The following is a 15,306-nucleotide window of genomic DNA, read 5'->3' on the forward strand; positions in this document are numbered from 1 at the left end:
ACCAGACTGTTTTCAATAACTATTACACATCCTCAGAGGCCTCTGTGAATTGAGGCATATTGTGTGTTTCAGGTTTTGTGGTCACATTTTTTTTAATGATTCTATCTTTTTTAATGATTCCTACACATACCACAATAAAAGGACAAAATAATTACTAGACAAAAGAGTCTTTGAACCAACACATTATATGATGAGGAATGTTAGTTGAAAGCAGAAGGGAGTGGCCTTATATGTTGAGGAATGGTAGTTGAAAGCAGAAAGGAGTGGCCTCATATGTTGAGGAATGGTAGTTGAAAGCATAATGGAGTGGCCTTATATGTTGAGAAATGGTAGTTGAAAGCAGAAATGAGTGGCCTTATATTTTGAGGAATGGTAGTTGAAAGCAGAAGGGAGTGGCCTTATATGTTGAGGAATGGTAGTTGAAAGCAGAATGGAGTGGCCTTATATGTTGAGGAATGGTAGTTGAAAGCAGAAGGGAGTGGCCTCATATGTTGAGGAATGGTAGTTGAAAGCAGAAGGGAGTGGCCTCATATGTTGAGGAATGGTAGTTGAAAGCAGAAGGCAGTGGCCTGGGTCTCTGTACTCCACATTTGTTTTCGGAGCCGTATGACTGATAGCTGCTTGATTTCATATTCATTGTTTGTAGTAATATTTCCCAATGCTGGTTGCAATCCCTCAACTATAATTGTAAACTGAATCTTTCCACTGTATAAATCATCTGCTGTTACAAAAATAGCCTTTGCTGTGATGGCACAATATCTGGAGCAGGTGTTCTTTTGTTTGGTACAAATACAGTTTGTTTTCATGCTGTCGAAAAAAGAAAATGCAATGATTATTGCTTTGAGTTATCTACCATTGTAACAGTCAACAGTAGTTAACCCTAGGGTCTTAGAGATTTAGAGACTTTATATAACAGATGTCCGTGGTGTGATCTTTATGAATAGTGCTGCTAAATATCTGTTGCAAGCTGTTGAGGCAACCAAACAGAAGCGATTGCAACATTCTGATAGATTTTTTTAACTAATTGGTCCTTTGACTAATCAGATTATTTATTTTGTCCATAATTGGGCAAAATATCAGAATTGGGCTGCCTGTGTAAACACAGCCCAAGTAGACAAATACTGTACTCTATTAAAGAGAGTGGACATTTCGCTTGCAATGCCCGCCAGCTGGGGGAAAAAATATTATATTTTGTCATTTTGCAGATTACAATAAAATCTAGTTTTGTAAAGCAACTAGATTGGGAAACAAAAAAACTGATAGCGAATGTGTATGTAGATTTACAGTTGGGTGTAGGAGGATGAGCTCATAGTAATGGTACAGTACAGGGAAATACCTTTTACCTATCTCTGTGATCTTGTGATTACATGAGGCAGGAGCAGGTTTAATGTGATACACCTTTAATGTGCCTCACAGCAATCCCCTGATCTGAGCCAGAACAGACAGAGCCTGATCAGATCCTGTTAAAGCATGAACTGAACTTTTCTCCTAACACAACAACACATCACTAACCGCTCCGTCTCAACACAAGCACTTCATTCCAAAAAAAAAATGGGATTGAAACAAAAATATTATATGGCTATTTATTTTTGAGGAAAAACCCAGTTTATCCCCTGCTAAGATGCCAGCCCCCCTAGACGAACACACACAAACACACACATCCCTCTGTGCACCGGCAGGGATACTCTATCTGTCACATCCAGGGGGGTGGCAGTGAGGGGGACATACAGGTGCCACGTTACACTGGTCCTTTGAGCCGGGAGGACTGGGGGACAATGGTGCTGTTAACACTGCTGACTGGGACCTTTGGGCCCTCTGAAACTTTAATGTGATTTGGTGAGCGACCTACCGCTCGCCGAGGTCAGAGATGAACCCGGGCCCCGGCAACGTCCCGGGGTTGCCGTGTGTCGTCGCCACTGTAACCAGACACCGGCCCGGCGACGGGGGCAGAGGGGGAATCGGGTGCCGGCTCGTCTTTGTCCCCTGTGGCATGGATAATGACCCGTCTGTCCTCACCGGGGCATAGAGAGATGGGACTCAGTGTCTCAGGTAAAAAGAGCACAGGTTACCAATCTGATTTATACCTATTTAGCCTATTCCTATCTAGTACTCAGGAGAGTTGTTGCTCTCTGTCTGTATCTTATCAGGGGTACATGATATAGATAGTGTGTTTCTGTGCTGATTTCCTTGTATTGAAGAATCTTTCAATCAATCGATTACATTTATTTCTAAATAAACTTAGCTCAAATCTGAAAGAGACACCTTTCGATGAGTGTGTCTTCCTTGATAATCCATGATCAGTCACCTATAAAAACTCTTCCATTATGTTTTGGCCACCTTGACAAAAGAGTGTATTTAAGTGAATTTCCAATCATAGCCCTGTAGCAGGGGCCAGGGCCAACTAATGTCTTCTTCTGCCTCTGGCAGAGGGGTAGGACTGACTTGGTCCCCTGGCAGAGTGGATGAGAGCAAGAGGACTTGGTCCCCTGGCAGAGTGGATGAGAGCTGGAGGACTTGGCCTTTTGGCTATACAGTAGAAAGGTGATCTCTGGGTGTTTTGTCCCGCTGTAATCAGACAGGAACATCATCCATCATGAGAGAGAGGCTATAACAGCCAGGTTACAATGGGAGATAAGATAATGAGAGAGGTTATTACAGCCAGGTTACAATGGGAGATAAGTTAAGGAGCATGGTTACAGGAGCCCGGCCCCGACGGCCTCGCGGGGAGAGGTACAGCTCAGGTGACAGCCCAGGTAGGTTCCTCATTACATAGCCAGGCCTGGCTGCCCTGGCCTACATGGCTAACTCTCTGCTGGCCTGGGCAGGCTAGAGTAAGCCAGGGCTGGAGTGTGAGGACTCGATGCATGGCCACAAGGCACACTGCTATGGTGAATTTGTTTATGCTGAATTGGTTTTGTGGTGAATTGGTTGGACAGGAATCGGCAGAGTCCTGGTTCGTAACCTGATAGAGTGGAACAATAACTGGAGAATTGGAAAAACATTGTAAAACGTTACGTCCCATATACTTCTGTCAGTGATGTGATGGACATTACTCTTGCATTGAAATGACTTCATCAAGTTAGCATGAGTGTTAATCCTCTATTGTTTCATCTCTATTGCAATGTCGCCAATTCCTTGTGTAAACATAAAATCAAGAGATTATTAGTTATAATACGTCTCAATCTCAACTCTTTATCTCGGACTCACCAAACAAATATCAACATACGCAATGTACCAGAGTCTGCTTATCCCCTAAATCACTGACATGACATGATCGTCATCTGAAGGCGATTAAAGTTTAAGTCGCTGGTCTGGTAGAGTGTGTGTCTGCAGGTGCATGAGGTGTTTCACGTGTCACAGAGTTTTTGGATTGTGTGACCCAGGCCAGAGGTCGGCATCATGTCCGCGCAGGTGACAAAAATCCCTCCCGTTGTCTTATCATCCCCTGTAGAAGTGTGCCATGACCCGTGTGTGTGTGTGTGTGTGTGTGTGTGTGTGTGTGTGTGTGTGTGTGTGTGTGTGTGTGTGTGTGTGTGTGTGTGTGTGTGTGTGTGTGTGTGTGTGTGTGTGTGTGTGTGTGTGTGTGTGTGTGTGTGTGTGTGTGTGTGTGTGTGTGTGTGTGTGTGTGTGTGTGTGTCACCGATAAGACCCACAGCCATGTTTGTCTGTCCATCCAGCATGCTCGTAGCCTTTCACTCACTGACATGGAGCCGCTGGTCGCTAATCCTGGACTGACGCCTCTCTCTCTTCAGAGTCACAATAGGCATAGATTTGTTTTGAATATCTTGCCAACTCCTATGGTCATTGTCACATGTTGTGTACTAGAAAGCAGAAACAGATCTGGGGCCAGGCCATAACTAACCACCACCCCGAATCTGTGTGTCTGGGAGGGTCTGGGAACATCAGACAATCTGTTATGTCTAATGGATGCCAATATTGTTCTCCCCAAATCCGTTTACAGAGAAAAGGACAACACCAGTGGGTGTAATTGGGTTAATTTGACTGTTACACCACAAAGTATAGATGTTATTTCACATTAAACATTTTTTTGAGGGGCAAAATTAATTAATTTACCTTGGATTAACGATTAACAGCTAAGAGGGTTTGAGAATTTAATAATACGAAGCTAATATTCACCCAAAAGCAAGGATATGATTTTAATTAGGCCTAGCTGAAATTAAATACGATGAATTAGCAGAAAGACATCTGCAGAAAGACATCAGCAGACATCTGCTGTAAATTACTGGTCTGCAATTTGGGCGGGATGATGTTTACTGGCTATAAGATAATGGTGTAGCAGTCATATGGACACATTAGGCCGGCTGCCTTGTTACTGGTTTATAAGATACTGGTTTATCAGTCATATGGACACATTAGGCCGGCTGCCTTGTTACTGGTTTATAAGATACTGGTGTATCAGTCATATAGACACATTAGGCCGGCTGCCTTGTTATTGGTTTATAAGATACTGGTGTATCAGTCATATAGACACATTAGGCCGGCTGCCTTGTTATTGGTTTATAAGATACTGGTGTATCAGTCATATGGACACATTCGGCCGGCTGCCTTGTTACTGGTTTATAAGATACTGGTTTATCAGTCATATGGACACATTAGGCCGGCTGCCTTGTTACTGGTTTATAAGATACTGGTGTATCAGTCATATAGACACATTAGGCCGGCTGCCTTGTTATTGGTTTATAAGATACTGGTTTATCAGTCATATGGACACATTGGGTCAGCTGCCTTGTTACTGGTTTATAAGATACTGGTGTATCAGTCATATAGACTCATTGGGCCGGCTGCCTTGTTATTGGTTTATAAGATACTGGTGTATCAGTCATATAGACACATTGGGCCGGCACATAAGCTGCTCTGACAGCTGATGCTTAAAGTTAGGGAGGGAGATATAAGACTCCAGCTTCAATGATTTTTGCAATTCATTCCAGTCATTGGCAGCAGAGAACTGGAAGGAAAGGCGGCCAAAGGAAGAGTTGGCTTTGGGGGTGACCAGTGAAACATACCTGCCGGAGCGCGTGTTACGGGTGGGTGTTGCTATGGTGACCAGTGAGCTGAGATAAGGCGGGGCTTTACCTAGCAAAGACTTATAGATGACCTGGAGCCAGTGGGTTTGGCGATGAATATGTAGCGATGGCCAGCCAACGAGAGCATACAGGTCGCAGTGGTGGGCAGTAAATGGGGCTTTGGTGGCAAAACGGATGGCACTGTGATAGGCTACATCCAATTTGCTGAGTAGAGTGTTGGAGGCTATTTTGTAAATGACATCGCCGAAGTCAAGGATCGGTAGGATAGTCAGTTTTACGAGGCTATGTTTGGCAGCATGAGTGAAGGATGCTTTGTTGCGAAATAGGAAGGCAATTCTAGATTTAATTTTGAATTGGAGATGCTTAATGTGAGTCTGGAAGGAGAGTTTACAGTCTAACCAGACACCTAGGTATTTGTAGTTGTCCACATATTCTAAGTCAGAACCGTCCCGAGTAGTGATGCTAGACGTGTGGGCAGCGATCGGTTGAAGAGCATGCATTTAGTTTTACTTGTATTTAAGAGCAGTTGGAGGCCACGGGAGGAGTGTTGTATGGCATTGAAACTCGTCTGGAGGTTTGTTAACACAGTGTCCAAAGAAGGGCCAGAAGTATACAGAATGGTGTCGTCTGCGTAGAGGTGGATCAGAGAATCAACAGCAGCAAGAGCGACATCATTGATGTATACTGAGAAAAGAGTCGGCCCGAGAATTGAACCCTGTTGCACCCCCATAGAGACTGCCAGAGGTCTGGACAACAGGCCCTCCGATTTGACACACTGAACTCTATCAGAGAAGCAGTTGGTGAACCAGGTGAGGCAGTCAAACCAGATACTGGTTTATCAATCATATGGACACATTGGGCAGGCTGCCTTGATACTGGCTATAAGCTGTGGTATGGGTGGTATGACTGCCTTGTTACAGGCTATAAGCTGTGGTAAGTCTGTCTTGTTACTGGCTATAAGCTGTGGTAATGGTGGTATGACTGCCTTGTTACTGGCTATAAGCTGTGGTAAGGCTGCCTTGTTACTGGCTATAAGCTGTGGCATGACTGCCTTGTTACTGGCTATAAGCTGTGGTAAGGGTGGTATGACTGCCTTGTTACTGGCTATAAGCTGTGGTAAGGGTGATATGACTGCCTTGTTACTGGTTATAAGCTGTGGTATGGGTGGTATGACTGCCTTGTTACTGGCCAAAAGCTGTGGTAAGGGTGATATGACTGCCTTGTTACTGGTTATAAGCTGTGGTATGGGTGGTATGACTGCCTTGTTACTGGCTATACGCTGTGGTATGGGTGGTATGACTGCCTTGTTACTGGCTATAAGCTGTGGTAAGGGTGGTATGACTGCCTTGTTACTGGCTATAAACTGTGATATGGGTGGTATGACTGCCTTGTTACTGGCTATAAGCTGTAGTAAGGGTGCCTTGTTACTGGCTATAAACTGTGGTATGGGTGGTATGACTGCCTTGTTACTGGCTATAAACTGTGATATGGTTGATATGACTGCCTTGTTACTGGCTATAAACTGTGGTAAGGGTGGTAAGGCTGCCTTGTTACTGGCTATAAACTGTGGTAAGGGTGGTAAGGCTGCCTTGTTACTGGCTATAAGCTGTGTTAAGGGTGCCTTGTTACTGACTATAAGCTGTGGTAAGGGTGCCTTGTTACTGGCTATAAGCTGTGGTAAGGGTGGTATGACTGCCTTGTTACTGGCTATAAGCTGTGGTATGGGTGGTAAGGCTGCCTTGTTACTGGCTATAAACTGTGGTAAGGGTGGTAAGGCTGCCTTGTTACTGGCTATAAACTGTGGTAAGGGTGGTAAGGCTGCCTTGTTACTGGCTATAAGCTGTGTTAAGGCTGCCTTGTTACTGGCTATAAGCTGTGGTATGGGTGGTAAGGCTGCCTTGTTACTGGCTATAAGCTGTGTTAAGGCTGCCTTGTTACTGGCTATAAACTGTGTTAAGGGTGGTAAGGCTGCCTTGTTACTGGCTATAAGCTGTGTTAAGGCTGCCTTGTTACTGGCTATAAGCTGTGGTATGGGTGGTAAGGCTGCCTTGTTACTGGCTATAAGCTGTGTTAAGGGTGGTAAGGCTGCCTTGTTACTGGCTATAAGCTGTGTTAAGGGTGGTAAGGCTGCCTTGTTACTGGCTATAAGCTGTGTTAAGGGTGGTAAGGCTGCCTTGTTACTGGCTATAAACTGTGGTAAGGGTGGTAAGGCTGCCTTGTTACTGGCTATAAGCTGTGTTAAGGGTGGTATGACTGCCTTGTTACTGGCTATAAGTTGTGTTAAGGGTGGTATGACTGCCTTGTTATTGGCTATAAACTGTGTTAAGGGTGGTATGACTGCCTTGTTACTGGCTATAAACTGTGTTAAGGGTGCATTGGGCGGGCTGGGCCAGACGCTAGTTACAAGCGTTATTGTTGTTTTGTATTGAACTCTGAGTGACTCTTTAAGGAACATCTGTGATCTGGACAGTCAGACTACACCATCATTGGCTGTCTGTTTATGAGTGCCACAATGTTTATCAAATACATTAAATATTGATTAAATTCTTTAAACTGGATATGACAGAAAATGAAAACCAATCTTATACCGTTCAACACACCAACAGTTTATTCTGTTTCCTAATATAATAAGGGAGTTTACAGCCAATGAGCATCTATCACTAATCCCTCCCACATCTCAGACCCTGTAACAACACTAGCTAGAACCCCCCATCCCAGACCCTGTAACAACACTAGCTAGAACCCCCATCCCAGACCCTGTAACAACACTAGCTAGAACCCCCATCCCTGACCCTGTAACGACACTAGCTAGAACCCCCCCATCCCAGACCCTGTAACAACACTAGCTAGAACCCCCATCCCAGACCCTGTAACAACACTAGCTAGAACCCCCCCATCCCAGACCCTGTAACAACACTAGCTAGAACCCCCCCATCCCAGACCCTGTAACAACACTAGCTAGAACCCCCATCCCAGACCCTGTAACAACACTAGCTAGAACCCCCCACATCCCAGACCCTGTAACAACACTAGCTAGAACCCCCCCATCCCAGACCCTGTAACAACACTAGCTAGAACCCCCATCCCAGACCCTGTAACAACACTAGCTAGAACCCCCCCATCCCAGACTCTGTAACAACACTAGCTAGAACCCCCCACATCCCAGACCCTGTAACAACACTAGCTAGAACCCCCATCCCAGACCCTGTAACAACACTAGCTAGAACCCCCCACATCCCAGACCCTGTAACAACACTAGCTAGAACCCCCCCCATCCCAGACCCTGTAACAACACTAGCTAGAACCCCCCCCACAACCCAGACCCTGTAACAACACTAGCTAGAACCCCCCACATCCCAGACCCTGTAACAACACTAGCTAGAACCCCCCCATCCCAGACCCTGTAACAACACTAGCTAGAACCCCCCCACAACCCAGACCCTGTAACAACACTAGCTAGAACCCCCCACATCCCAGACCCTGTAACAACACTAGCAGCACACTCCTCCATAATAAACCTTCTCCATCTCAGTCAGCAGTAAATGGACTTTAAGCTAAGTCTCCCAATGTTTAATTTACTTGGTGAAATGAGCTTACATGCCTGTGATATTTACTTAAGCAATTGATTTTCTCATTCTGATAATGATGGTCCTCTCAGCAGATGGTGGTGGTGGTGGGGGTGGTGGTGGTGTGGGGGGGGGATCTATGAGGGGGAGAGGAAATTTGGGAGGGGGTACGGAGGGGGGAGAGGATGTTTGGGAGGGGGGTATGGAGGAGGAGAGGAAGTTTGGGAGGGGGTACGGAGGGGGCTCTTTGAAGGGGCAGAGGACGTTTGAGAGGGGGGTACGGAGGAGGTAATCCCAGTTGGCCTGTGGCTTGACACCTGCTATCCCCCCACCCCTCCACACCTCATCCCCATCCCTACCCTAAACAACTCCCTACCCTAAACAACTCCCTACCCTAAACGACTCCCTACCCTAAACGACTCCCCACCCTAAATGACTCCCTACCCTAAACGACTCCCTACCCTAAACGACCCCCTACCCTAAACGACTCCCCTACCCTAAACGACTCCCTACCCTAAACTCTCCCTACCCTAAACGACTCCCTACTCTAAACTACTCCCTACCCTAAACGACTCCCTACCCTAAACGACTCCCTACCCTAAACGCCCCCCTACCCTAAACGACCCCCCTACCCTAAACGCCCCCCTACCCTAAACTACCCCTACCCTAAACGACCCCTACCCTAAACGACACCCTACCTTAAACTATCCCTACCCTAAACGACCCCCTACCCTAAACTATCCCCTACCCTAAACGACCCCTACCCTAAACGACCCCCTGCCCTAAACTACTCCCTGCCCCCCATCCCTCCCTGTACCCCCCCATCCCTCCCTGTACCCCCCATCCCTCCCTGTACCCCCATCCCTCCCTGTATCCCCCATCCCTCTCTTCTAGTCCCCTAACTAACCTACTCCAACCCCTCAGTTGTCCTAAACGTACCCCCCTTCAGCTTTTGTCTTCAGCCGTGTGTCGTGTGGCCGAGGCATGACTGGCTCTTTAATCCGCAAGTGGCCGTGTCAGCAGTCAGGAGATGAGAGGCCTGGGGGTGGGGGTGAGGGAGGTGAGTAGTGAGGTGGGGGTCAGGGATGGTGGGGGGGTGAAACAATAACAATACCCATTGATAATGCTCATTCATTGCCTTTCCCTCAGAGAACTTCAACATTATCCCAAAACATAATTAGCAGTTAGACCAGATCTATAATAATTTACATAGGTCACGAGCAACTTTGTCAAATCTCTCAGATTACGATGTACAGTTATAAACAATAATACAATAATAAAGGTAATTTCCTCCTGATCTCCCGGCATTAAGACTAATCTGCTTGTGTACTCCATATTTCCAGAAGGAACGAGCCTAATCTAGATTGTAATGTAATCCTGGGTGGATGGTGGGTGGTGGATAAAACAGGTCTTTGAGTGATTCGCAGCCCTGAGATTAGGTTATAGGGAGGTGAATGGGGTGTAAACGCAATAAAATGAGCAAACACTAGTACTCACTTTATTGATCATTACTATTATTTTCAATTAAGAAGTGTTCATTTTATTTAACTAGGCAAGTCAGTTAAGAACAAATTCTTATTTTCAATGACAGCCTAGGAACAGTGGGTTAACTGCCTTGTTCAGGGGCAAAATGACATATTTTTACCTTGTCAGCTCAGGGATTTGATCTTGCAACCTTTTGGCTACTAGTCCAACACTCTAACCACTAGGCTACCTGCTGGTTACTAGTCCCACACTCTAACCACTAGGCTACCTGCTGGTTACTAGCCCAACACTCTAACCACTAGGTTACCTGCTGGTTACTAGTCCAACACTCTAACCACTAGGCTACCTGCTGGTTACTAGTCCAACACTCTAACCACTAGGCTACCTGCTGGTTACTAGCCCAACACTCTAACCACTAGGCTACCTGTTGGTTACTAGTCCAACACTCTAACCACTAGGCTACCTGCTGGTTACTGGCCCAACGCTCTAAACCACTAGACTACCTGCTGGTTACTGGTCCAACGCTCTAACCACTAGGATACCTGCTGGTTACTGGTCCAACACTCTAACCACTAGGCTTACCTGCTGGTTACTAGCCCAACACTCTAACCACTAGGCTACCTGCTGCCCAATTGACTTGAGTATTACAAGGCTGTCTATAATGTTGAATTAAATTAAGATACTAAAATACATAATAATAAATGGAATTGATTTAATCCCATTGTTTTGTTTTATTTCACTACGCCACAAGTCTGTTTTCATTAATCTTATTTATCCAAAGACAATGAAGTACACTCACCATACCGTTTCATCTTTTCACCTGAATCATACAACCTTTTCTGACCACAAATTAGCTCAATAAAGATTTTATTATTGTTCACAAAGAGTACTATTTTATCAAACAATTCTAAAAAAAATTCATCCAAATACTTATCAATGAAAATGCTTATAGTGAAATGCTTACACTACTGAAGGTAATTGTTACCTGTAGACAGAATAGCTAGAAGAATATTTAACCCTAAGCATTTCGCTACACTCGCATTAACATCTGCTGACCATGTGTACGTGACCAATTGATCAGTTGACATTCAAAAGGAATAGATACAAATCTTCTTTAGGTTGATTGGGAAGAAAGATATAGCCATGAACCGTATTATGAAACATGTATCATTGTCTCTCAAGGATATGAATGAATGAATGAATTCATACTTTATTGTCCCACAGGGAAATGTGTCTGGCTAAAACACAGGGAAATGTGTCTGGCTAAAACACAGGGAAATGTGTCTGGCTAAAACACAGAGAAATGTGTCTGGCTAAAACACAGGGAAATGTGTCTGGCTAAAACACAGGGAAATGTGTCTGGCTAAAACACAGAGAAATGTGTCTGGCTAAAACACAGGGAAATGTGTCTAGCTAAAACACAGAGAAATGTGTCTGGCTAAAACACAGAGAAATGTGTCTGTCTAAAACACAGGGAAATGTGTCTGGCTAAAACACTGAGAAATGTGTCTGGCTAAAACGCAGGGAAATGTGTCTGGCTAAAACACAGAGAAATGTGTCTGGCTAAAACACAGAGAAATGTGTCTGGCTAAAACACAGGGAAATGTGTCTGGCTAAAACACAGGCAAATGTGTCTTGCTAAAACACAGGGAAATGTGTCTGGCTAAAACACAGGCAAATGTGTCTGGCTAAAACACAGGGAAATGTGTCTGGCTAAAACACAGAGAAATGTTTCTGGCTAAAACACAGAGAAATGTGTCTGGCTAAAACACAGGGAAATGTGTCTGGCTAAAACAAAGGGAAATGTGTCTGGCTAAAACACAGGGAAATGTGTCTGGCTAAAACACAGAGAAATGTGTCTGGCTAAAACACAGAGAAATGTTTCTGGCTAAAACACAGAGAAATGTGTCTGGCTAAAACACAGGGAAATGTGTCTGGCTAAAACACAGGGAAATGTGTCTGGCTAAAACACAGAGAAATGTGTCTGGCTAAAACACAGGCAAATGTGTCTGGCTAAAACACAGGCAAACCTGGCACATACAGTATATAGTGTACATCCCAAGACACACATGGACAATAATTGACTTATAAACCACAGGACACACATGGACAACGCTTGACTTATAAACCACAGGGCATACATGGACAATGCTTGACTTATAAACCACACAAATCACTGGTCATACTTCAGCCATACTTCACAGACGTACAGTATCTTCGTAAAATGGGGAAAGAGGTGATACACCCCCCCACCCATTTTTTTTGTATCTATCTAAAGAAACCCTAAGTCATCTCTTATGTTCCTGTGTTGTTCTAAAGAAACCCTAAGTCATCTCTTATGTTCCTGTGTTGTTCTAAAGAAACCCTAAGTCATCTCTTATGTTCCTGTGTTGTTCTAAAGAAACCCTAAGTCATCTCTTATGTTCCTGTGTTGTTCTAAAGAAACCCTAAGTCATCTCTTATGTTCCTGTGTTGTTCTAAAGAAACCCTAAGTCATCTCTTATGTTCCTGTGTTGTTCTAAAGAAACCCTAAGTCATCTCTTATGCTCCTGTGTTGTTCTAAAGAAACCTTAAGTCATCTCTTATGCTCCTGTGTTGTTCTAAAGAAACCTTAAGTAATCTCTTATGCTCCTGTGTTGTTCTAAAGAAACCTTAAGTAATCTCTTATGCTCCTGTCCAGCCAGCACTGTGCTAAATGAGGGGCACACTCAACCAGTAGTGTAGTAGTATCTCATCTCAGCCTTAACCTGCACTGACACCCTGCCTGTCTGTCCGGTCCAGCCAGCACTGTGCTAAATGAGGGGCACACTTTACAAACCCAGACTGGTATTTTACATTCCTACGACCACTGGTATTTGTTTACTTAGTTTTAGTTACTGTATATTACAGATAATTCACATTGTAGGCCTGTGTCTCAAATGGCACCCTAATCCCTATTGTACACTACCTTTGACCAGGACCAGGAGTCAGACCCTGTCTCTCCTGTCCTGACCTGCCCAGTTAGCACCATACTGACTGCTCCTGTCTCTCCTGTCCTGACCTGCCCAGCTAGCACCATACTGACTGCTCCTGTCTCTCCTGTCCTGACCTGCCCAGCTAGCACCATACTGACTGCTCCTGTCTCTCCTGTCCTGACCTGCCCAGCTAGCACCATACTGACTGCTCCTGTCTCTCCTGTCCTGACCTGCCCAGCTAGCACCATACTGACTGCTCCTGTCTCTCCTGTCCTGACCTGCCCAGCTAGCACCATACTGACTGCTCCTGTCTCTCCTGTCCTGACCTGCCCAGCTAGCACCATACTGACTGCTCCTGTCTCTCCTGTCCTGACCTGCCCAGCTAGCACCATACTGACTGCTCCTGTCTCTCCTGTCCTGACCTGCCCAGCTAGCATCATACTGACTGCTCCTGTCCTGACCTGCCCAGCTAGCACCATACTGACTGCTCCTGTCTCTCCTGTCCTGACCTGCCCAGCTAGCACCATACTGACTGCTCCTGTCTCTCCTGTCCTGACCTGCCCAGCTAGCACCATACTGACTGCTCCTGTCTCTCCTGTCCTGACCTGCCCAGCTAGCATCATACTGACTGCTCCTGTCCTGACCTGCCCAGCTAGCACCATACTGACTGCTCCTGTCTCTCCTGTCCTGACCTGCCCAGCTAGCACCATACTGACTGCTCCTGTCTCTCCTGTCCTGACCAGCCCAGCTAGCACCATACTGACTGCTCCTGTCTCTCCTGTCCTGACCTGCCCAGCTAGCACCATACTGACTGCTCCTGTCTCTCCTGTCCTGACCTAGATCTCTGATGGTAAACAGCTGCTTCTCAAAGCCACGTGGTGCTGTCCTCAGCAGAACGGACGGCCCAGGGAGGAGGGTGGGAGGACACCGCCCGGCCTCAGCCAGCAGGGTTAGGACTGTGTCCCAAATGGCACCCTATTCCCTACGTAGTGCCCTATCAGAGAGGGGAGAGTCCCTAAGGGCCCTGGTCAAAGGGAGTGCACTATATGGGGAACGGGAAGCCGTTTGGGACGCGGCCTAGGTCAGCCGCTCAGCGCTTGGCTGGAGGAGAGGAGATCAGTGTCAGATTGGAGCTTCGCTGAGCCCTTTGACGGAGCTCACATCGCCTGGCTAGTTTAGGAGATCCCCCCCCCCCACCCAGACACCTAACACAGCCAACTACCGTGCTGCTAGTACAGACGTGTGACAAGGCGGCACGATTATGGATCAGCGGCAACTTTCATGCAACAGCCCCTGAATGGTCAGCCACCTGCCTGCTTTTAGGTGCCCTTCAGCAAGCAGGCATGGGCTTACTGTAGCTGCGTTCCAAATGACATCCTTTCCCCTACATAGTGCATCACTTTTTACCAGTACCCATAGGTAATAGGCAACTGGTCAAAAGTAGTGCACTATATAGGGAATATTTATTTTTTATCTAAACTTTATTTAACTAGGTGTAACGGTTGTCGTCGGGGATAGAGGACCAAAACGCAGCAGGAATGTGGATGCTCATCTTGTTAATTTATTTTAAATCAAGAGAACACCAAAATAACAAAATGAAGAACGCACGAACAACAAAACAGTCTTGTCATGCTCACATAGGCAAAACAAGAAAGAATTTCCCACAACGCTACACCAAACAATAACCCATATATAGGACTCTCAATCAGAGGCAACGAGAAAGCACCTGCCTCCAATTGAGAGTCCAACCCCCCATTAACCTACACATAGAAATACCACAAACCAGAAAGAACATAGAAATACAAAACATAGAACATAGACCAAAACCCAGAAATAATAAATCAAACACCCTACTACATAAATCACCACCCCGAACCACATAAACAAAATACCCTCTGCCACGTCCTGACCAAACTACAATAACAAATAACCCTTAAACTGGTCAGGACGTGACACTAGGCAAGTCAATTAAGAACAAATTCTTATTTTACAATGACAGCCTACCCCGGCCAAACTCTCCCTCAACCCGGACAACGCTGGGACAATTGTACGCCGCCCTATGGGACTGCCAATCACGGTCGGTTGTGATACAGCCCGGGATCGAACCAGGGTCTGTGGTGACGCCTCTAGCACTGCGATGCAGTGCCTTAGACCGCTGCGCCACTCGGGAGCCCAAAGGGTGCCAATTATTTCCCAAATGGCACCCTATACCCTGGTTGTGGTTAAAGCCAGTGCTCTATGTAAGGAATAGGGTGC

Source organism: Salmo salar, chromosome ssa11 (assembly GCF_905237065.1).
Source record: "Salmo salar chromosome ssa11, Ssal_v3.1, whole genome shotgun sequence".
NCBI classification, from domain to species: Eukaryota; Metazoa; Chordata; class Actinopteri; order Salmoniformes; family Salmonidae; genus Salmo; species Salmo salar.